The 26002-nt window shown below is 35.9% G+C and overlaps 1 pseudogene; it reads right to left on the reverse strand.

The window, feature by feature from the left end:
- LOC149263516 (caffeic acid 3-O-methyltransferase-like) lies at positions 1-24127 on the reverse strand (annotated as a pseudogene).
- Positions 24128-26002: the final 1875 nt, after the last annotated feature.

Genomic DNA, 26002 nt, shown 5'->3' on the forward strand with positions numbered 1-26002 from the left:
TCAGCAGGAGGGAGCAGGCCCTCTGCGACAGCCAGGGGCCAGACGGCCAACAGCCTTTTGCGCAGCGCCGGCTAGGTCAGGACCGCAGCGAGAGAGATTTCCCTTGTTTTACAAAAGAAGATTTTTTCAGTTTAACTTCAATTCACATGATAGAGAATTTGACTCATAAGGAACTTCCAATATATATTGAAGTAACAACCTTTTTTTAACAGAAACTCCCCATTTCTTGGACTAGAGCGGGGTCAAACTCCTAGGACATGCATGGTCGAGGGATTCTATTTCTCAGGTAGAGCCAAGATGGTGAATCATACTAGAGGCATGATCATTAGAGCTCCTAGGAGCAACTCCCCTCCAAAAGAGGAAAAAATCGTCATTCATTATATTCAGGAATTGAATTACTTGGAGTAGTAGCAACTAGGATCCTTGTTTGAAGATGCTCTTCATCCAATTATGTTTAAACACATGTTAAGAACAGTGCACACAATGTGTATCAAAGTTATAGTTCGTATTTATTCTGCCTCTAGACATGATGATCATGATAAATCCGGTCTTCCATTATGAATTAATGCAAGCCCTTTTTGTTAAATAAAAAGGAAACTCTTCTAAATAAAACCTAAAATTTCTCGAGAAGTAAGATACGAAGTGCATAATGGGTATAACAGAGGTGATCAGGTGCGACATAGTGGAAAACTAGGGAAAATAACTCATTTTCAATAAAGTTGACCAATCAAATAACACTAAAGCTCAAACAATTTATACTCACCGTGTAAATGTGGCAGGTGATGAAGCCCAGACGAATTGAAGATATGGGAAAGAATGATGAGTCTATGCAACTTAGTTCACCTTTCTCCCACGATTGTGATCCTGCTCCACCCGCCCACCACTCACCCAGGTTTCAAAGAGCATAATAATGCCTTTAATTTAATTAATATGACCACTCTGAAGTCAAGTCAATGTCTTTCCTAGTGTTCATGAATCACAAGCATCAAAATTCTAATTTTATAGTTTGAGCTCTTCAACAATGCGTTGAAAAAGCTATAACCTTATATGTTGATTCTGAGTTAAATCTTGAATGGCCCAAAAGATCGCAAAATTCCACTGAGTCCAAAAGCTTATGTTCATATAGTCTCCCTCGCATAGATGGGCTCAACTGGTACATTTTTTAATCATGCAGAGATGGTTTGAAATAAAATGTAAATTAAAAAAAATGGTTTTTAGATGATTTAAAAGATAACATTATTATAACAAGATTAAAGTGGTAGCAATGTCACTGGCTTGCTTTTTTTCACATTGTCACCAAGTGGTTTTTGTTTATTATTAGTGAATATAATGTTTTTAAGAGATTTAAAAAAAAAAATCAAATGTATTTAAATGGATGAATAATGTTTTTTAATTTTCTAGTATAAAATTAATATATAATATGTATATATTAAAAATGAATATTAATTTTGTATTTGTTATAAATTTTTAGAGATTAAAATTTTTAAAGAGATATTTGTATTTAGAAGGGAAAAACTCAATCAAAACTATCAAGTATGAAACAATATCAACAATTTGGAGTCCATAAGAAATCTACAAGACTTAGTTGCATGATTACTTGAATTTGGAGTCCATAAGAATCTACAAGACTTAGTTGCGTGATTACTTGTGTTCAGGGACACGGACAACACTTTTTTGAATAGGGAACTTCGTTCCTTAGGGCCAAGGGGTACATTATATGCATATGAAAAAATTATAAAAAAAAAAAAATTGAGAACAAACACATTGCATAATATCGTTTTGAGCAAATAACAACAAAAGCATGCACATTGTTTCATTGAATTTTTAAACAAACATATAATGATTAGAAAAATACTAAACAATCAGCTCTATCTTTATCATTTGAAAATTAAAATTTGGCATTAAAAAATTTAGACTCTTGATTCTTAAAAAGTTAAGATAAAGTGGCAAGTACATATGTCACACCATATTCAATCCACTTCACTATTAAAAATATGCAACTGTGGTAAAATTCCACTTTGTACTACTCATTTGATAGAAATGATGATGGCATTAGATTCCTCTTTCCGAGAGGACCAAAATCGACCTAAATATCACCTCATTTGGACAAGTGGAAGTTGAGTTATGAATTATTTTATTCGTACATATACTCTGGATCAGGTCAACCCTATGCACATGTACCAATGGACAGGTCAAATGGACCCTCATGGAAGCCTATAAATAGCATATACCTCAAGCTCATTTGGACACACATCAAACTCTCTTCTCCTCTTTTATTTTGTCTTGGCTCGCACAGGTTTGACGGAGGAAGCTCGTTCAAAGGTCTGGAACTTTAAGATGAAGCTCGCACTGAACTAGGGTTTTATGATTCAAAGTCGTTGGCACAGAACTAAGCATTTGGGTCCCTGGTCACTAGCACAGAACTAAGAATTTGGGTACCTGGTCGCTGTTATGTAAAAAATTAGTTAAATTAGGTTATTATTTAATTTTCATTTAAATTAGATGAAAGGGCACGATCATAAGATCATGCGCTTTCCCCAAAGGGTGTCCATGGCGATATATAAGCCAGGCACCCGCAATTGTAATATCATCATCTGTAATTTCATCTTTTTAATAAACTATTTATACATATATTGCTATTGTCCAAGAAGTTCCTGCTTCATCTGGTACCAGAGCCAAGTTCGACATTTCAGGAATTTGGTTCCATTGTTGTTCGCCTTGTCCTCCACGGTCATTTCTCTGCTGTGTTACGCTGTATCGTTCACCATATGCCATTCATCGACCATATGCCAGACCCCCTAGCCGTTGTTCCACTATAATCCGCTATACCCGTCGCCGATTTTTGAGTGCCGTTGAACTGTGTCACGTCCGTCGCGTTGTTCATCGTCCCTTCCCAACCGACCCTACGTATTCTCGTTAAACTTCCGCGTGGGTCGTTCTGACTACTGCGTGGGTCATTTGACTCTTGTTGCCTACCGCCATTCAATCGATCCGCAATTTGATCCGTAGCCAAGGTTAAAAGCTGCGGTGATATTCGCTAAATTGTATTTGTTTTGAAAGGTCAAAGGTTCTATCAGTCAACGTGACTGTTCGGGGTAAAACTATATAATATATATTTATATTGGCAAATTATATATATAACGGTTTTTATACATATATATATAAAGTTAATTTAATTAATTAAAATTATTTTAATTAATTAAAAAGTTTAAAAAGTTATAAAGTTATATATATATATATATATATATATATATATATATATATATATATATATATAAGAATTTAATTAATTAAATTTATTTTTAATTAATTAAAAGTTATATGTATAAAATTTATTTTAGATAATAATAAAAAAAGGGGAGGAAAAATATTTTAGCTGGCAAATAAATACACGCCCCCGCAAACCCGCTCAATGTCGAGAATGACAATGGCAGATTTCCAAAAAAAATTGTTGGATGCAGAGCATAAGATAAATAGCAACCATGATGAGGTCAATAAAAGATTAAATGAATTCCAGATCAAGCTTGGGGAGCAAGTTGATGAAATCAAAAATCTTCACGATACGACAAATCGAATAGAAATAAAGATGGAAAATTACCATGTCCAGACAGAAGCAGGGATCAGAGAGGTCTTAACAATGCTGAAAAGTCTGTGTAAAAGGTCAAATTGTACACCCGAACAACTACTAAAAGAAGGTGAAGAGAATCAAGAACACATCTCGTTGGATTCAACTAAGTCCACAGACTCTCATGACAAAGTTGAATCCCCCAAAAAATCAGTGACACCCCACCAAGAAGCGAGTAACACAGCCTTTACAAACAAGCAACTTTGGGATAACTTTACCAATCAACACCCTTTTTTCGCTCAACCAGTAGCAACATACCAGCGAAGGGCAAAAGTCGAGATGCCTAAATTCGATGGAAACGAAAAAAACAATGTTGCATGGATAAATAAAGCAGAAGAATACTTTGAGATATATGACATCAATGACGATGACGAAAAGCTCAGGCATGCATCCATGAAAATGGAAGGAGAAGCATATAACTGGTATATGTGGTGGAAAAAGACAACACATGTCATTAGCTGGAGAAAATTTAAAGATGCATTCTTCAAAAGATTCTAAGGGGTAAAGGAAGAAGAATTCTTTTCAAAACTCATCAAATTACGACAAAAAGGAAGTGTGGATGAATACACTCAAGAATGGGAGACCTTAGTAACACGAGTACCTGGGTTATCAGAATCTCGTCTAATTCAGTCATACATCTCGGGACTCAAAACCCATTTACAAGCAGAACTTGAGATGCATGACATTACATCTATAGAAGTAGCAAGACGAAAAGCAAAAACAGCCGAAAAGAAATTTGAACCAATATTTTGGTCAACAGCGGAAAAAGCTTATGCAAGACGAAGGATACCCCAGTATGTGGACTCAAATAATACAAGATATGTTCCACCACATCGTCGTGAAGATGAAAAATCTAATGTGGAAATGCAAAGGATAAAAGAGGGTAAATGTAAACGCTGTGGTGAGAAGTGGGACCCCAAACATAGATGTGCTAAAGGAAAAGAACCAAAGAACCTATATAATTGTGAAGCAACCAATGATTCAAACAGTGAAGATTATGACATAGAAGACACAGAAGACGCCCCAAAATTCTCACCAGAACTAGATGATGGAAGTATTCCACAAGTGTCATTATCAGCTATGACAGGTATATCACAACCTCAGACCTTAAAGTTAAAAGGACACATAAAGAAGAACAACGTAGTGGTTCTCATCGACTCTGGAAGCACACACAATTTTTTAGATACAACTGTGGCAAAGAGACTCAATATCTTTTCATTTCCCTTACCAAACATGAAAGTGATGGTAGCTAATGGTAAGAAGATTGAAAAGGTAGGGAAATGCCATAAGGTCAATTTGCAGATTCAAGACTTTAATCTAGAGTCTCCATTCTTCACAGTACCGTTAGGAGGAGTAGATGTAGTCTTAGGTATCCAATGGTTATGAACTTTAGGTACTTATGCCGCCAACCATCAAGTACAATTTATAAAATTCAAATGGGGATGTCAGAAGTACAAGCTACATGGATTCCAAGCACCAGAAAATCAAGTTGTATCATCATCTCAGATGATGAAGCTGAGTCGAAGAAGAGCACCTGCTTATGCAATACAATGTCACCAATTAGAAATGTTATCTGCAAATATGACCAGAGAAGAGTCACCAGAGATACAAGATCTGATTCGGAAGCATGAAAAAGTATTTCAAGACCTACCTATGAAGATGCCACCTAATAGGGAAATTGAGCATACAATAGAAGTCAAGGTAAGATCAGACTCTGTCAACATCAAGCCATACCGATATTCACATCACAAAAAAATGGAAATTGAGAGATTGATCCAAGACCTTTTAAAGTGTGGGACCTTGATCATCTTGGAATATATAATCAAGTGGAAGGACTTACCGAAGAATATGCTTCTTGGGAGAATGAAGCATTTTGTCAACAACATCCGTCGTTGCATATGCTTTGAGGATAAAGCATTCTTTTGGGAGGAAGGCAATATTATGTAAAAAATTAGTTAAATTAGGTTATTATTTAATTTTCAGTTAAATTAGATGAAAGGGCACGATCATAAGATCATGCCCTTTCCCCAAAGGGTGTCCATGGTGATATATAAGCCAGGCACCCGCAATTGTAATATCATCATCTGTAATTTCATCTTTTTAATAAACTATTTATACATATATTGATGTTGTCCAAGAAGTTCCTACTTCAGTCACTGGCACACAATTGTCATGAGAGCGACTTTGGGTCCTTGGACGTTGGAAAAGAGTCTACATGAGATCGACCGAGAATCTGGGTCAGTTTGGTCCCCAATCGCTTGCACATAATGGTATGTGAGCGACTGAGTTTCCATAGTCGCTCTCATGCAGTTCACAAAGAGCGACCCTATCTGTCATGGTCACTCGCACAACTCCTTCTACCTACGACCGAGACTCCTAGATGAAATTTCAGTATTTCGAAGATTTCGCTCGATGTTAGAAGTGTTCGGCAGCAGGCTACATGCAGTGAGAGTACATTACATTTTTCTAAATCAGGGTTATGATGTTTTAGATGCATTTCATGGATATTCTAGTTGTTCTCAAGATATCGATCATTGTACTCTCTTTTGCTGAATTATTTGATGACAATCTATTAGAAAGAGATTTGCAAGGGTTTTCCCCAAATTGGGTTTTTCCCTAGTCTCCAACCAATCCTGGTGTCTCTATGTGTACATGTTTTTCTTCTCTTGTTCCTTTATGTTCCGCTGCATTTATGATGATATTATTGTTCTTTCTACATAATTGCATGTGTTGATGAATAATGAAATAAATATGAATAATGTTGTTGGGAAAAATACTTAGAGGGGGGGGGGGGGGGGGAGGTTGAATAAGTATTTTCAAATCAATAACTTTTTAAATTTCATATTCAGATTTCTATATGCAACTTTACTGAAAGGAACCTACGTGTCTGCGTGATTGTTCTCAAGACAATTAGCGTATATCCAGTGAACTTTTGATTCAGTTAATTCATCATATGTTTGTCTTCATCCAGTGCATAAGTACTTTATTAAACATTAGATAAACAATAACCATGTGTTTTAATTAATAAAGCATCACACATAAGTAACACACATGAACACCAAGATTTAAGTTGGAAACCCAATGCGGGAGAAAACCACTTGCTGATGTCGTCTCTGTCTTCTTTTTAATATAAAGAAAAGGTTGTTTACAATCTTGTATTGGCGCAGACTCATACCAGTATGCAGGCACCCACCTGCAGAAGGCTACAACCTTCACCCATTCTCTAGCTTCTACTGGAAGGGAGCTACAACCCCCTAACTCTTGTATTGGCTTATATGTTTACCAGTACATAAGCGCCAGCCTACAAAAGGTTACAACCTTCGCTCGTTCTCCTGCTGCTATTGAAAGGGGACTACAACCCCCTAGCTCTTGTACTAGCTAATATGTTTACCAGTACATAAGCACCGACCTATAGAAGGCTACAACCTTCACTCGTTCTCCAGCTTCTATTGGAAGGGAGCTATAACCCCTTAGCTCTTATATTGGCTGGTATGTTTACCGGTACGTAGGCGTCAACATACAAAAGGATAAAACCTTCACTCATTCTCCAGCTTGTACTGGAAGGGAGCTACAACCCCTAGCTCTTGTATTGGCTGATATGTTTACCAGTACATAGGCGTCGACCTACAAAAGGGTACCATCTTCATTCTTTCTCCAAGGACCACATTTCATAAATTTTCAGACTGGATACTCCTGGTACACATCAACACAATATGTAGGCCACGTTTCATCAAATTTTCATACTGGATCCATCAATTACATTGAAGCTCAAAATCAATCACCACTGCAATATAAGCATCAAATACAACTGCATCACCCAATCACTAAAACCTATCAAATCTGAAGAAAAACATAATCAGTCAATGTGAATAGTCAGATCATTGTCACCAGAACACAGATTTGAACCCAGAACACTGCATCAATGACCAAAACCAACTGTAACCTAAAAAATCATATGTCAAAATGTATACGCTATTTCAATGTGGACAATCTGTGTGTATACGCAACTTTCTGTAACCCAACCTGCGTATACCTCTAAACATACTAAATCATAAAACTTCTGAACCAAATGTACTACCCAAAAACATTCTGAAGATCTACTGTCATATTACAGAGTTCTACATAGATAGCAGCAAAGATCACCCTTCTTACTCAATAAATCAGTTAACCAGACTCAATTTCCTTATACAATCAGTTTTACTTCAGATATAATGAAGACATCATTGACAAACAATAGTAAAACAACAAAACTGATCAGATAGATCAATCATTTCTAAACAACAAGCCCTTCCTCTGCATACCCTACTTGGAAGTGTCGAATCCACATGTATACATGCCTTCACTGAGGAGGACCTGCGTATAGATATGCAAATAATGACTTACAACTTCACAACTTTTCAAGACTTTAGATATACCCAGATCATATCATTTAAAGGATAAAACATGCGTTAAGACTCAGATCTAGCCTATCCATTATCAGATCATACAATGATAAGACATTTCAGGTCTCATGATCCTAATCCATCATTATATCTCATCCATCATAAAACACTCAGGTGCATACTTAGTTCAGATCAAGCAAAGCATCAAAAACCCATAACATGCATATTTGCTTTTGATCTAACTCTTCATGATATTTTCATCACTTGCACACCTCACACTTTGATCTTGACCTCCTTATATAGTTTTAGCCTTTTTCAATATCTCGGGTCAAAACCATAGTTATACCGATGGTATTCTTTGATGGGATCAATATCCTTTGCCGCGCTCATTACTATGGGCCAATACCATGGTAGGAACCCCTGGTATTCTTTAACCTTAATTTTCCATCCCATACACGCTTTTCCTTCTGTGAAATTGCATGCATATGTATACATGCCTTTTATTCTATGTACCTGCGTGTATACGTTACTTGGACTAGGTTAAACAACATATACAACTTAAAACATTCTCTTTCCTCAATTTCTTGATTCTGATATGAAATCCTTTGTCCCATCATCCTGTTCTTTTGTGCCATTACTCTGTTACCTCTGAATTGACTTATTACAATGTGAGTTGCCATCATACATCACTTATGAACTAATTCCTCTGAACTACCCTGCATTTTGTCACATCTGTAAACACAACTGCCATGCATTCTGTCAAATCTTGTTTATATATTTATCAAGTATTCCATTCATCAAATAGGTTGTTATCAAGGACAACTTCATTAGGTAGGTTGCTATCAAGGACAACACTAATCTCCCTATATCAAACTTCTGATTTTGAGCTGTAAGCCTTTGACCATCATTATGTTCCATCATTTTGTTCTTCTCTAATATCTCTATTTCATCATTTTGTCGCCTCTGATTTGGCCTATAGATTCATTTAGTTACCATATACTTGTTTTGTTAAAAGTGAGTTTCCATCAAGGACAACACATGTATCATAATGCCAACAATCTCCCCCTTTGGACTTGATGGCAACCACTTTGGTGTTTGGTCACTAAAACCTATAAATAACATCGAGACAAGCACCAAGCTTTTCAAAACATCAAGCTACTCTCCAAACACCAAGCTACTCTCCCCCTTTGACATCAAGGGAAAAGCGTTGACCAATGTTAAATGAAGACTTTCATATCTGAACTGTTGAATACGAACACTGATCATGCTCTCCCTAGGCACATGTTGAATTCTCAAATCAAACTCCCCCTTAGTACACGTTGAGATGCACTATACTGTCCATGCTCCCCCTGAGCACATGCAGAGCCTGTAGAAATATTTTTCAAAAGAATAACATGACTCTACAACTCAACTATGTGAGTATGACCTTCCTGTCATCAATGACTGATACATACATCAATCTCCCAACCAAGTGGGGATACAAATTTGACGCATCCACCAAACCAAGTGGGATTACATGTTTGACATGATCTTAAAATCCATATCATAGATCTTTACATGACCTTTACATCCAATGATATACATGACAGTTATAGCAAAGACCAAATACCTAAACAAGATCATGATAATTATCAGCAACTGTCATACACCATATATGATCTGCACCATAAACATCTCTCAGCAGCATCAAGAGTAACAACATGTATATGTCCATCATCAATTCGCAAGATAAGACAATGTAACTTTAATATCATCAACATGTGACAGAGTATGCCGCATATAGATATCAACTCATCCTCTTGATCTTATCAAGATCAACTTGCTCTATTTCCTTAGTAGAAAAATCCTTAACATAGTCTTCCGTGAATCAACTAAGCATATGCCATATCTCCAAGCAGTAATATAAAAACCATTCACATCATATCATGTGTATGTAAAACCACCATAGTCATCATCTATGACCATAACATCATCATCGAAGCAATAACTGCATGATCTTTCCACAAGAACCCTCAATATATCAACCATGTATCATTACTATGGAATTTTCCAACATCCCACATCTGATAAGCTCAACCATGATAAACATATGTGAGAACCAAACCTATCATCATAAAGTAAGAAGTCATCATCATTATGTGACCAAGTAAACCATGTCTCCAAATAGCTATGTCTTCATGAAACATGCAATAACACCATTCTCTTGGCCAACCAACAATATTTACCAATATGCAACTTAGGTAATCATCCATGTATCCAACATAGAGATAGAAATATGTATCTATCTTCTCATTAATGTGAAAGGCAAACAGTGAGCCCACGGTCATTTTGTCAAATTTTCTTGATACCATCAAAAGCAACTATCCTCAACCATGTGAGACCCAAGAACTATAGGAATCCTAATCCATAACTGCACCATATGAAATTTATGCATCTCTGAAGGCATGATGATAGTAGCATAAAAGAAATGAGTGACACTTATCATCATCAAACAATGAAGTTGTGTACTCAAGATTTGTTCTTCTCCTTGAACTTATGAAGATCACCATGTAAGTAACATAACTATATGCATTATCAAAAGAGTCATCCACAAATCTGATCTGAAGCATCAAAATAACTAAGTGGCTCAAGCAAAGTATCATCTGTGATTTCATCCTAGGCAATTCATGACCACAGCATGACACATCATTTAAACACTTCAACAACATAAGCATCCTCATCATTGATCGTAATCATTATGTACCAAAGACTTCTAAACATAATGCCAACAATGCTTTAGTAGAAGCATAGCCTATGCTCCCCTTGAACTTGTGCCAACTGTTCACTGTCGAATCTGACCATTGCATATATCAGTAAGAATCATCAAGGCATCATCATCAATTAGTTATACATCAAGTCATCAACAAGTTATGAGCGTAAAAAGTACTTCCAAATAACATCCATAGACTATAATCATCAACCATCAAAACATAAAAGACAATTGATAATTGTTTGAACCATATCAGACCCTTTTCTTGAGTTTGTCCCACTGCTTCTTCATCAAACCAACATATACGCGACTATGCAATTTTGAACTCACAAATATACACGACTTGTCTTCATAATATCTGCGTATGAAAATTGGAACCTTGAAATTTACTACTTTCAGTTCCTCCTGAGTCCGTTTTGACTGTACTTTCTCCTAGAACTTTTGTTGAAACATCAATTCCAATAATATCATTACCACGATGGTTCTTCATGAGAGACTCCATTTTTCTCTTGTCTCCAGTCATGTGATGAGCACATCCACTATCATCTTTGTCTTTGAATGAGTGGAGAAAAAGATCACACCTTATATGATCTTCTTTTTCTTTATTTTTGGTGGATTCAACTTTTTCAGATTTTTTGATATAAATGTGCTTATTTGATTGCTTACCATATTGTCTACGGTGATCCATAAGCTTGTTCCTGCATTCTTTTGTTGTATGCCCAAACTTGTTACAAGCATAACATCTTATATGTTTCATATTCCTTCTATAGCAATCAATGGCTTTGTGACCAAACATATTGCAAGAAAAACAATATCCCTTAAAGTACTTGAAAACTGATGATCTTTCCGTGAGACGATTATTAGCTTGAAACATTCTACTTCTACACCTAACTGCAACATGTCCAAAGTTATGACAGATAGAACATTCAACATTATTCATCAGAGAAAAGAATCGATTAACACTTCCATAGTTAGGAGTAAATGATTTTCTTTGAAGACTTTCTTTCCTTGGATGTTGATGGGGTTGACCTCTTATCTCCTTGTTGAGAATTTCAGATTTTGCATTAGAATTCCTTGCCTCAGTTTGTGAGCTAGATTCACCTTTAACATTTTCATGAAAACCAAGACCAGATTTGATGACACGAGACCTTTGACTACTAAGAATATTATCCAAAATCTTAGTACTATCTTGAAATCGTAAAAGTTTATCCTTTTCTTCTAATTTACCTTTTAGGATATTTACCTCATCTTGATATTGCTTTTCCTTTTCCAGATACTGCTTCTTCATGATTTCTTCAACTTTTCTTCCTCTTCCACTTGTTGCCTTAATTTGAGAACTTCATTTTCTTGTTCGTCAAATGCTTGAAGTAGTTCTTCATTTTGCTTATTTGAATTTTCAAGATCTTCTTCTAAAGAGATGACCACATCTTCAAGACCTTCACAGTAACTGGTTCTTTCTTTTAATTCCTTGGTTGTTGTATCATTTTCATTCACTTCATTTCTCAATGATGTTACTTCATCCTGCAGCCTTTGACATTGATCTTCCTTTTCCTTAAACTGCTTCCTTATTTTGTTTCCTTCCTCCAACTAATTTTTTATTTTTTAACCTGGTAACCTCTTCTTTGTAGGTACACTCCCTTTTGTTAAATAGATCTTGTTGATCTCTAATTTTATCTATGAGCATTTTAACTTTTGTCTCTATTAGATTTCTTTCGCTTTCACCCATAAGAGCAAATTCAATTGTTTCACTGTCACATTCATTATCTTCAATATTGCATGAATAGAGAAATGTATCACCAGAGGACCAAAATTAGTACCTGATAATTCTTTTGCTTGTTCATCTTCAATCTGAGGTGATTCCAAATCTGAATAATGGCTTCCACCTAATAGCCAATTGTATCTCCTGCTGTCATTGTTCCTTTGAGATGTCTTCTTCTTTTAAGGTGCTTTCTTCTTTTGCTTCTTTCCCATTATTACAATGGATCTCCTTAAAGCGATCAAACTTCTGCCAAAGAACTTGTCTCTGATACCAATTGTTGGGAAAAATACTGAGAAGGGGGGTGAATTAGTATTTTCAAATCAATAACATTTTACATTTCATATTCATATTTATATACGCAACTTTACTGTAAGGAACATGCGTGTGTACGTGACTGTTCTCTAGACAATTAGTGTATATCCAATGAACTTATGATTCAGTTAATTCATCATATGTTTGTCTTCAGCTAGTGCATCAGTACTTTATTAAACATTAGATAAACAGTAACCATGTGTTGTAGTAAATAAACCATCACACATAAGCAACACACATGAACACCAAGATTTAAGGTGGAAACCCAATGCGAGAAAAAACCACCTAATGTTGTCATCTCTGTCTTCTTTTTAATATAAAGGAAAAGTTGTTTACAATCTTGTATTGGTGCAGACTCATACCAGTACGCAGGCACCCACCTATAGAATGCTACAACCTTCACTCATTCTCTAGCTTCTACTGGAAGGGAGCTACAACCCCCAAGCTCTTGTTCTGGATGATATGTTTACTAATATGTAGGCACCATCCTACAGAAGGCTACAACCTTCACTTGTTCTCCAACTGTTACTGAAAGGCAACTACAACCCCCTAGCTCTTGTAATCGCTGATATGTTTACCAGTACGTAGGCGTCGGCTTACAGAAGGCTACAACCTTCACTCGTTCTCCAACTTCTACTGGAAGGGAGCTACAACCCCCTAGCTCTTGTATTGGCTGATATGTTTACTAGTAGTAGGCTCCATCCTACAGAAGGCTATAACCTTCACTCATTCTCAAGCTTCTACAGGAAGGGAGCTACAACCCCTGGCTCTTGTACTCGCTGATATGTTTACCAATACATATGCGTCAACCTATAGAAGGTCACCACCTTCATTCTTTCTCTAGGGACCACGTTTCATAAATTTTCAGACTAGATAATCTTGGTACACATCAACACAATATGTAGGCCACGTTTCATCAAATTTTCATATTGGACCCATCAGTAACATTGAAGCTGAAAGTCAATCACCACTGCAATACAACCATCAAGTACAATTGCATCACCCAATCACTGAAACCTATCAACTCTGAAGCAAAACACAATCAATCAATCTGAACAGTCAGATCACTGTCACCAAAACACAGAGCTGAACCCAAAACACTGCATCAAAGACTAGAACCAACTGCAACCTCAAAAATCATATGTCAAATCTATATGCTATTTCAATGAGGACAATCTGCGTGTATACGCAACTTTCTGTAACCCAACCTGCATATACCTCTAAACATATTGAATCATAAAACTTCTGAACCAAAAGTTGTACTACCCAAAAACATTATGAAGATCTATTGTCATATTACAGAGTTCTACATAGATAGCAGCAAAGATCACCTTTCGTACTCAATCAATCAGTCAACCAGACTCAATCTCCTTATACAATCAGTTTTACTTCAGATCTAATGAATACATAATTGACAAACAATAGTAAAACAACAACACTAATAAGATAGATCAGTCATTTCTAAACAACAAGCCCTTCCGCTGCATACGCTACTTGGAAGTGTCAAATCCGCATGTATATGTGCCTTCATCGAGGCAAACCTGCGTATAGATCTGCAAATAATGACTTATAACTTCACAGCTTTTCAAAACTTCAAATATACCCAGATCATATCATTTAAATGATAAAACATGCATTAGCACTCAGATCTAGCTTATTAATTATCAGATCATACAATGATGAGACATTTCGGTTCTCATGATCTTGATCCATCATTAGATCTCATCCATCATCAAACACTCAGGTGCATAATTAGTTTGAGTCAGGCAAAGCATCAAAAACCCATAACATGCATATTTTATTTTGACCTAACTCTTCATAAGATTTTCATCACTTGCACACCCTCACACTTTGATCTTCACCTCCTTATATAGTTTTAGACTTTTTCAATACCTCGGGTCAAAACCATAGTTATGCCGATGGTATTCTTTGACGGGATCAATATTCTTTGTCACTCTCATTACTATGGGCCAATACCATGGTAGGAACCCCTGGTATTCTTTAACCTTAACTTTTCATCCCATACACGCTTTTCCTTCTGTGAAATTGCATGCATACGTATACGCACCTTTTATTTTGTGTACCTGCGTGTATACGCTACCTAGATTAGGTTAAACAACGTATAAAACTCAAAACATTATCTTTCCTCAATTTCTTGATTCTGATATGAAATCCTTTGTCCCATCATCATGTTCTTTTGTGTCATTACTCTGTTACCTCTTAATTGACCTGTTACAATGTGAGTTGCCATCATACATCACTTTTGAACTGATTCCTCTAAACTGTCCTGCATTTTTTCACATTTGTAAACACAACTACCATGCATTATGTTACATCCTGTTTATACCTTTATCAAGTATTCCATTCATCAAATAGGTTGTTATCAAGGACAACTTCATCAGGTAGGTTGCTATCAAGGACAACATTAACAATCTTCCTTGTATCAAACTTCTAATTATGAGTTGTAAGCCTTTGACCATCATTATGTTCTTCTCTGACATCTTTGTTTCATCATTCTGTCACCTCTGATCTAGCATGTAGATTCATTTAGTTACCATATACTTGTTATGTTACAAGTGAGTTGCCATCAAGGACAAAACATGCATCATAATGCCAACAACTGTTATGATACTATGGGGTGAACTTAATGTGTTAATGGAGAAATGCAATTATCAAAGCAAAGAATAATATAGCCCTATGAAAAATTAACATGGTATAAGAGGTGGGCTGAAGAAAATCCTTGGAGATCACCCCCATGGAGACACTTTGGATGGAAGAAAGAAGAGGATGGTGGAGACCTAAAAGAATCCTAGGGTATGAAAGAAACCCTAAGTAGTTACTGCATAAGGATTTGATGATTAGGGTTTGAGAGAAACCATGGTTTATGGCAAAGACTTGAGATTTGATGTATGAAACTCTAGCATGGTCTATGTGAAGATGCTCAAGCAATTGGGACAGATTTGATGAAGAACTAGATGGTCAGTTGCTGATAAAGATGATTGAAGGCAACATCCTTATGTGGATTGTGATGACTCTTGAAGGTTGGTTCAAGAGGGAGAAGATCACCTCTCATTAAAGATAAGTACTCCTTGACTTATGATGTTTCTTTGTGTCTATACTCTTGTTTAGACTTCTGGATCTGATTACAATGATTATCATCTTGATCATTGCTTATACTTATTGCATGTATATTTGAGTACATAGATGTACCTAACCTCCTCGATGAGATGTGATAAGTAGATCCCTCTTAAGGATAATTTGAGATGCATGAAAGAATAACTAGATCTGAAAAGAGGTAAAGAAGCATTTGATGAAAAGTTGTCAAGCACTACAAGTTGTTTATGAGAAGGTGCACATATATTTGAACACTAAAAGGCATGAAAGGTATATTGTTTCAATGTTGTGTTTCAGTTATAACATTGGATGACTAGGTAAGCCTTATGGTATGTTGAGAATATCTCCTTTGCAAATGGTTCATGCTTGCATATGAAAGAGATTTGGATTCATGTTTCCTATGATGAAATAGTGCACCTAGTATTGAATATTTTGATCATGTTTATCTTCTTGATTCTATGAGGTTACTCATTGTTGATCTTGGATATAGTGGCATGACTTGATTTTTGGCTAACATATGTTGTTCCTAGAGATCCTAATTCTGTGAATAAGGCTAGTACCTTGACTCTAGTAAATGATACTCTTGACACTTGACATGCATAAGATAAGATGGATCTCTTATAGAAGGCCACCTCATTGATATTGATAATGCTTATGATAAGTATGATGAAAGTATGTTGATACTCTTGTTGTTTTGGTAAAGTTTTATGAATGACCTGACTTCGTCCTATGGTAACCTTGATGATAGAACTATGAGTTTGATACTCTAGACCTCTTAATCATGGTCATGTCTTTGATAGCAATTATGGCATATGGTAAAAATGAATGCCCTAAACCTAATGGATTGAATTAATCAAAGTGATATTGTGTTCCTGATATTTGAAGTATGTTGTCACACTTGTCCAGTGTTCCTATCATGTGAATCTAACCTTTGATGAATGATTGATGTCATGATGTAATGATGAAGTATCTGACGTGAGCATGTTATGATCATGATGGGTATATGTTTGATTCTATGATCTAACATATATGTTGTTGCATGACTCTAGTAAAGACAATTTGATGACATGAAAGAAGATGAATGAAGTAGATTCCCAATCAGAGGGAGAATATATTCTCAATATTCTTACTCTTATTACCATTTTCATTTTGCATTGTTGAAATATGATTTATGTGCATCTGACATTATTTGATCTACAACAGAGGTTAAAGCCTCACTTGCATAATGGAAGTCCCATAGGTGCGACTATGCCTGATGGACACAAAATTGAAGTTTTGTGCATGAAATCAAGATGGTCACTTGGAGGATGTTAGTTCCACAGATAAGTAGCAGATATCTGTAAGATTTGAAAGCAGGGAAGTTTGAATGTTTGCAGGTGACCATGACATACATATAGATATGTCATTATGTTTGAAGTTTGTGTTATAAAAGTTTGACATGATTTTGTTGATTGATATATATGAGTTGTATGATGTATGATGATGATCTAGATCTCAGACTCAATGATTGGGATATGTCTTAGAATATAGATCTCTCTATGATATAAAATTTGGATGTTTAATATCTTGACTTGACGACTGATGATTTGCCTTGATGATATATGAGCATAGTGACTTCCTATGACTTGTATTATGGCAATGACTTGATTGATATTGTGTGGTTGATGACAACCTATTGGAATGATAATAGATGATGATGTGATTTAATGGAAGCCCTATCTGTCATCTAGTTCAAATAATTGACACTGAGATATTCATGACTTTTGATATTAATATTTATTTGGTTTCTAAACTTTGATGAATTGATTTAGTTGATTTGATTGCACAATAAGGATTTATGAAAGGCTAATGGTTTGGTAAAGTGTTATGGTTGCAGTGAGCATTGCATGAAGCAAACTCTCTTGATCCAGAGATGTCTGTATTGACAGTTATCTTATGAAGCTGGATGACGTGTTGATTCAAGCCATTATCTTAGAAGTGTTCCAAGGTATGACTTTGATCTTGATTTTGGTTTTTATATACTAACGATATATTATTGTCAGGTAAAGAGCCTCTGATGATATAAGTAAGAGAGATGGCTTATGAAGCTCGTAATCATGTATCATGGCATGATGAATCGATTTCTGAAGTTGGGAAAAGATAATCTATATTGTGAAGCTATTGAAGAAGTATTGGAAATTGGAAATGCAAATCCTTGGACACTCTGATTTGAACTTAAAGATGTTGTTGAACTTGACATGGAATCTGACAGTTGATCGAAGCATTGATGTTATGTTTTGAACATCCATCTGTATGATGTGCATAGAACCTGAATAAGTTCATGATTGAGTCGCTTCATACACATTAATGCCAAGAATCCTTTGAGATGTTTGCATGATATGATCTACTCTTGGTATGGGATATTCTTATATATGATTGTATGGAGATGCTGATGTTTATTATTGATGAGCACATATGAGTGTTGCCTTAGTATGAGATCTGTCATGATGAGATGTTTGTGACTCAACCAAGGTTGAGTATGATGTTGCTAGCATGACTAGCCATGAGCATGTTGAAGAAGCTCCTTAAAGAGTTGTATGGGCATGATCTGGATATGTCATAGATACATAGTGATAATAAAGAGTGGGATCTGATTAGCAGAGAATCCCATATATATATATATATATATATATATATATACATATATGTATATGTATGTATATGTATATGTATATATGTATATATATACATACATGTATATGTATATGTATATGTATATGTACATATATACATATACATATACATATACATATATGTATATGCATGTAACATACATGCATATACATATATGTATATGTATATGTATATGTATATATGTATATACATATATACATATATATACATACATATATGTATATGCATGTATGTATATGTATATATGTATACATATATACATATACATATACATATACATATATGTATATATATATATATATATATATATATATATATATATATATATGGGATTCTCTGCTAATCAGATCCCACTCTTTATTACCACTATGTATCTATGACATATCCAGATCATGCCCATACAACTCTTTAAGGAACTTCTTCAAATGTATATATATATATATATATATACATATATGTATATATGTATATATATGTATATATATTTATATACATATATATACATATATGTATATATGTATATATATATATACATATATGTATATATATACATATAGTTGGGATCGTGATACTCTGATATATTGAGAGAGTTTAGTTGTGCGAGACAAGCTAAGGCTTGTGGTTAGTGCCTCCTTGAGAGGGAGGATGATTATGGTATCCTTTTGTGATTTACATGATTATTTATGCTCCAACATGATTTTATTTGATGTCTTGCATAAATAGGAGACAATTGTTACTAATGGATGATTATTACTTGATACAAGTACATTGATATGAGTATGATGAGAACAATGCTGATTGAGGACACTGAGAAATACTCTTCCCCCTGTTTGAGCTCCCATGGTGAGGAATTGAGATGGAGGGCTCCCAAGATTGAGGGAACTCCGGACAATATGATTGTAGTAGTTCACCCCATCTTGGTCTTTGTAGAGTATACCCCAGTTGGCATCATACCCACAAGTCGGGCTTGTTGGGAGTACCGCTCCTCGTCTGACCAACAAGTTAAGAGTGTACTTGGGGGTGTACAACCCAAGGCAATTATGATGTAAGTGATTGACCACTTAATCATTCAGGTTCATTGATGGGAATATCGATAGGCAATAGGATCGGTTGAGTAGTAGCTCCCCTATATCACCTATTGCTTGATATGGAGTCGTAGTTAGTAACTCCCCCATGAGGTTCCAAGCTGAGTAGTAGCTCCCCGGTGTGTATCAGGGTTTAGATGTGCTCCCTGATGATATGCTCTCTGATGATGATGCGGGTTGTAGATCTAACTCCCTACCGATATTTTTGGGTAGTAGCTTGATGGTGTTTTCGGGTAGTAGCCCGATGACATTTCTAAGTAGTAGCGTGATGGTATTTATGGGTAGTAGCCCAATGACATTTCTGGGTAGTAGCCTGATGGTGTTTCCGGGTAGTAGCCCGATGACATTTCCATGTAGTAGCCTGATGACATTTCTAGGTAGTAGCCTGATGACATTTCCAAGTAGTAGTCTGTTAATAGATATTCTGGGTAGTAGCCTGTTGACTGATATTTCGGGTAGTAGCTCGCTGATAGATATTTCAGGTAGTAGCTCGTTGACTGATATTCCGGGTAGTATCCCGTTGACAAATATTCCGGGTAGTAGTCCACTGATAGATATTTCGGGTTGTAGCATAATGAATAGAGGGTGGTAGCTTAAGCTCCCCTATGGTGGCAAATTATTCTTCTAGATTCGAAAATATTTAGCATATGAGCAAGAACAATTGAGCGATAAGTAGGAATTAACAAGAGATGTACATTCATGATCTGATATGATGAGTCACTTGAGATGAGATGTATGACATGTTGATCGATGGTCTGATATTGGCAGGTGGAATTCTCCCTAGTTGAGAGGGAGTGTTAAAATATGCAACTGACTAAAATTCCACTTTATACTACTCATTTGATAGATATGATGATGACATCAGATTCCTCTTTCGAGAGGTCCAAAATTGACCTAAAGATCACCTCATTTGGACAATTGGAAGTTGAGTTATGAATTATTTTATTCATACATATAATTTCGATCAGGTTCGCCCTATGCACATGTACCAATGGACAGGTCAAGTGAATCCTCATGGAAGCCTATAAATAGAATATACCTCAAGCTATTTTGGACACACATCAATCTCTCTTCTCCTCTTCTATTTTGTCTTGGATCACACAGGTTTGATAGAGGAAGCTTGTTCAAGGGTCTGAAACTTTGGGATGAAGCTCGTAGTGAACTAGGGTTTTCTGATTCAAAGTCGCTAGAAAAGAACTGAGCATTTAGGTCCCTAGTTGCTGGCACATAGTGGTCATGAGAGTGAATTTGGGTCCTTGGACATTGGCATATAGTCTTCATGAGAGCGACTGAGAATATAGGTCAGTTTGGTCCCCGGTCGCTCGCACATAATGGTATGGGAGCAACTTAACTACCATAGTTGCTCTCATGCAGTTCACAAAGAGCAACCTTATCTATCATAGTTGCTCACATAACTCCTTCTCCCTACAACCGAGACTCCTAGATGAGATTTCAATATTCCGAAGATTTTCCTCACTGCCAGAAGTGTTCGGCAGCATGCTACAAGCAATGACAATACATTACAGTTATCTGAACCAGAGTTATGTGTGTTTAGTTGAATAATGATGCAACTAAATACACAAACTTTATGTGTCAATCTGAATAAGATATAACAACTTATGAATAACATCGTAGTTGCACAGACAACTTGTCCCATTGAAAGCTAATAGACCAAGCACAACATTAAAAAGCAAGGCTACGAGCAATGGACTTCTAGTGGGTGGTGACAAATAATTTGTGGATATCAACTCCTTTGAGTGATAATAAGTATTGATGTATTTCAATATAGGTTTGTTGTGTAACTAAAATGAATAATGTTGTTTGACATAAACTTTGGATCAATTTTTAAATATAGAGGATGGTGTACTCTATATAAAAAAGAAAGACATCTAAAAGTCAATAAATATAATTAAAAGGAAATATATAGCAGAAGAAAAAAATATATATGAAAAAATTCACTCGAAAGCTGCATTCCTTCTGTGATGGATAGGATAGTAATAAGTGCAACCATAGGGTTGATCTTCACCTACCCTTCCTTCAACCAGATCTTGCATTCCAATATTGACAATTGTGAATCCAATTGCCTTTGTAGAATTGAGACAAAGAGAATTATTTTCATTCCTCTCCTATGGGTTGAGATTTTTCTTCGTATTTATAGTGCACTCATCAATCGTCCCCAAAAATTCCAAATTGATTAGTTTACCCCACTCATTCAAGAATAATAAAATGAATTGACTTCATTCAAATTTGAGAGTTCGTACACTTATAATTCTAATTATTTGCCAACAAAGTAAATTCCTTGGCAATTTAAAATTACAATAATTGATATTAAACACGATGTCCATTATCATTAGAAGCCAAATTTGTAGTTTCCAAGAATGTATACCATAACATAACCCTGTCCATTGCTATCACAAATACATCATTTGTGGAGGGGTTGATTGGAAGGCATCTCTTCATCATGGGGTCATTTTTAAAGCAATTGTTGTGTGTGCAATATAAACTTTCTTATCATACTCATTAATGGTACGAGGCAATGTAGTTGTTGTTGCATTAAAAAATGAGGACGAGTTTCTTGAACCCCCTCTTTTTGGTACTTGCACGACTTTTCAAATTAGGATACATCTACACATAATAAACTTATGGGTTAGATAAATGTTGCTCATTTACCATATAATTTATGTAAGGCCTTTAGAGGGATAACCTGCACAAATGGATCTTGTTAGACAAGAATTCCATCTTGATATGGTTGGAATTGAACTAGTTGTTGTGGAGGTAGAACAAAACTCATTAGCACAATGACCAATTATATTCGAAGAATATTTGATAAATATTTGAAGAATATTTATAAACCCGGGCAAAGCATTACACTTTGCCTGCATAAAATCTTTTACAAGATATAGTTACGCATAACTCACTTGTAGAAAATCTTCAAAATATCTCTCTTGTTCCATATTCATGTAATATTCTTCAAGGATCGCCTTTACTTCTTTCTCTGTTAATAATTCCTGAAAAACTTTAAGTGTTGTCATCCTCGACACAAAATCTGCAACTGTAACAGTCCCTGAGTTGGTTTTCATACGAATAAACTGCACATTGATAAAGTTAAGATAATTGTTGTCTAAAATATTACATTTCCAATGTAGAATAGGAAATATGGTTCTAGTTTCTCCTTATTTTCAAGTCAACAGATTTTAACCATTCATTTGCGATATGACCATAATGAGCTAGAGCTCATCCACCTTTGGCAATAGAGTTAGCAATTTCAGGTGATGACAAGATGTGTTTCCCTGTTGGTGTTGCCTTGTAGCTTTTTCTCAGCAATTTCACACACTCCTCGTCCTCCAGTCATGAATGATCCACTACAGTAAATGATAATAGAATATTATTAGTGCTCAACATGTAGGAATAATAAGTAGATTTGTTGTGCAAATGGAAGACCATAGATGAATTTATCACCTTCATCATGACTACATCGATAGAGGGTATGTGCTCGATCATATTTCCCTCCATATGCTCCACTCCTACAATATCCCTCATTCCCACTTATAAATTCCTCTAAATCATCATTCACATACAATCGTGGTATATCAAAAAATTTATATTAATGGTGATCAACATTACAACTCTTACCACTTATGAGAGGCGCAATGGTGATGACATGAGGCAGGTTGATATTAATGCCACAAATGTGTGAATGTTCCTTCACAACCATGGACAAGGTAGAGCCCATACCTCCTCCAACGTCTAACAACATATTTATACTCTTAATCCATCTTCATGCATCTTCGCCATGAAAGAGATGATGGTTATACTGTTAGCGGCCATGGCCTCGTTGAAAATCTTGTTGAATTGGGGATTGTGGCCCTAGTATTCCCACAGATCCATACCATGAGCTTTGTTAAATGTGTAGCAGCCCTCCAAGATAGATTCGTGCAAATGTTGAAAGGCTTCCAGGAAGACGTTGTTTGCTATCAGGAGCAGGAAAGGCCCACATGATTGTTGATTTCCCCCTCACACCAACAACTTTGATATCCCTGTCAAACTTAACTTTATTTTCTTGATGTCTGTATTGACTGGCTGATCAGTCTCTTCCTGTTCAATAAAAATGCCATATGAAGCAATGCAAATCATAATTTTGTAGAGGTATCCCACATCCACATGGGAATTTCTATTTAATGATGAATCAACAATGACAATGTGAAAGGCAATCTGCTCGGTAGAAAGGGGACCTCCGTTGCCTCGTGTGGCGATGATGTCAGGAATGTTGAGCAACACGGCTGCTTTCAAAGCCAATGGCTTGATGACAGAGAGTATCATCTCATACAGCTGGAGCTCCTGCATTGTTGTGAATTTAGGTGATGAGTTGATGTGTTGCCCGATTACACGAGCCAAGACATAATCAGTCGAGTCCATATGAGCTTTCATGGTGATTTGAAACCATTAACATCGAATGCTAAATGGAGAAAGCACTTAAATTTGTTTAAAAAACTTACACAAGATTTCAAATCCGTGAGCTGGACTTGTGTGAACTGACTCTGGAGCCATGGATCCGAGACAAAGACGCTTACAAATCCTACCATATTCGATAATTAGGCTACAATCCAGTGCCTCCGAACCTTCAAAGCTCTATTCACTCTGCCTCTGAGACTTCGAAGCTTTATCTGCTCTGCTTTGCATTGGTTGGGAATGAATGACTGAAACAAAGGCAAATAAATCTCATTGTCTTGTAATGAAATGAAAATGAAAATGATATTTTAAGGTCCACGAGACTAAAAATAGTCTTTGAGACCATTAGTTCCATGTTTTTCGCTCTTTGCAATTCAGTCCTTTTTTCGATTCAAATTGATGATGAGCTGACCCAACCTTCCAACAATCCCCTCGCTAAAAAGACAATGCTAAGAAATTGATGCTAACATGTTCTCATAACTTTCTTTGATGTCTTTGAATGCATCACATTCCAAAATGAAATGTTTTTCCGATTCCACAGCCCCAGACATGAAAAATGTACACAGCCTTTCTTCCCAATCTTCTTTAGGCCTTTTCCACCATCCTGTTTCACACCGAAGTTGATGTGAGTTGGTCCTTAATTGAGCAATAAGAATTTTTTCCCTCCACGAAATGTTAGCTCCAATGAACTCTTTTTGTTGTAAATCACACGTAGGGTTGAATTCCTCAATGTAATATTTCTTCTTTCTACCCAACTCTTTTCCCCATACCTTTTTACGAAACTTCTCCATAACAAAATCAGTTAGCTCCTTGCTATTTGTGGGACATGCATTGAGGTAGATATTCCATTTTTGCATCCATGTGTAGTTTTGGTTTCATCCATGTTTTCTTTCTTTCACTGATGCCTTCATTGAAGATAACATTAAGCCATCTACCTACTCTCATTTGTTCAATTCTTTTTAGGTACCTTATGAGCCACACCATAGCAATTGCTTCAATGGATGTTGCTCCTGTTTCACTCAACATTATCTCATAAGGTACCAAACTTTTTATTTTGAACTTGCTCATGATCAAGCATTTTTGGTTTTTCTCAATTTGTTTCCATTTTGAGACGAAAGCGTTGCTAGCCCACAATTCACACCCATATAGCATCACTGGAAAAATTAGGAGTCCAAAAAGCACTTTAATCATTTTCCAATCCCATAACTCTCCCTCTCTACATCTATTTTGAAGAGCATATAATGCTTTCCACCCTCCTAAAATTCTCTTCTTTCTGCAGTCCTCCCAATTGAGTTTGTTGTTGAAATCAATCCCAAGGTACTTATACTCTTTTACTTCTTAAAGAATGTTGTCTTAAAAGAAGAAAGTATGCTAGCTCTACTTCCTTTTATTAGAAAAAATCATTATTTTGGTCTTGCTAGTATTGACTTTCATCCCCACGGCTCTACAAAAATGCTCAAGGGCATACAAGTGCATTTGCAATCCATGGGCTGATTTAGAAATCAATGCAATATCATTAGCATATAAAAGAAGCTTTATCACAAACTCCCCCAACCGAACACCATCTCCACCTTACAGATTTATCCACTCTTCCAATTTATCAATATATAGACCAAAAAGAGTGGGGGATATAGGGCAACCTTGCTTGACTCCAATATCACTTCTAAAGGTTTCTGAAATATCTGCTGAGGTTCTAATTTTGAATTTCACTTCTTCATAAAGTCTATGGACATCGACTCTATAATGCACAGGAATTTCAAGTTCTTCCATTCTATGCCACAACTTATCCCTAGGGACTGTGTCGAATGCTTTTCTGAAGTCAACAAAGTAGCAAAATACAATCTTCTTTGTCCT

The sequence above is a fragment of the Pinus tabuliformis genome, chromosome 6 (genome assembly GCF_031772625.1).
Source record: "Pinus tabuliformis cultivar Carrire ecotype Pingquan chromosome 6, CPIR1, whole genome shotgun sequence".
Classification (NCBI taxonomy): Eukaryota; Viridiplantae; Streptophyta; class Pinopsida; order Pinales; family Pinaceae; genus Pinus; species Pinus tabuliformis.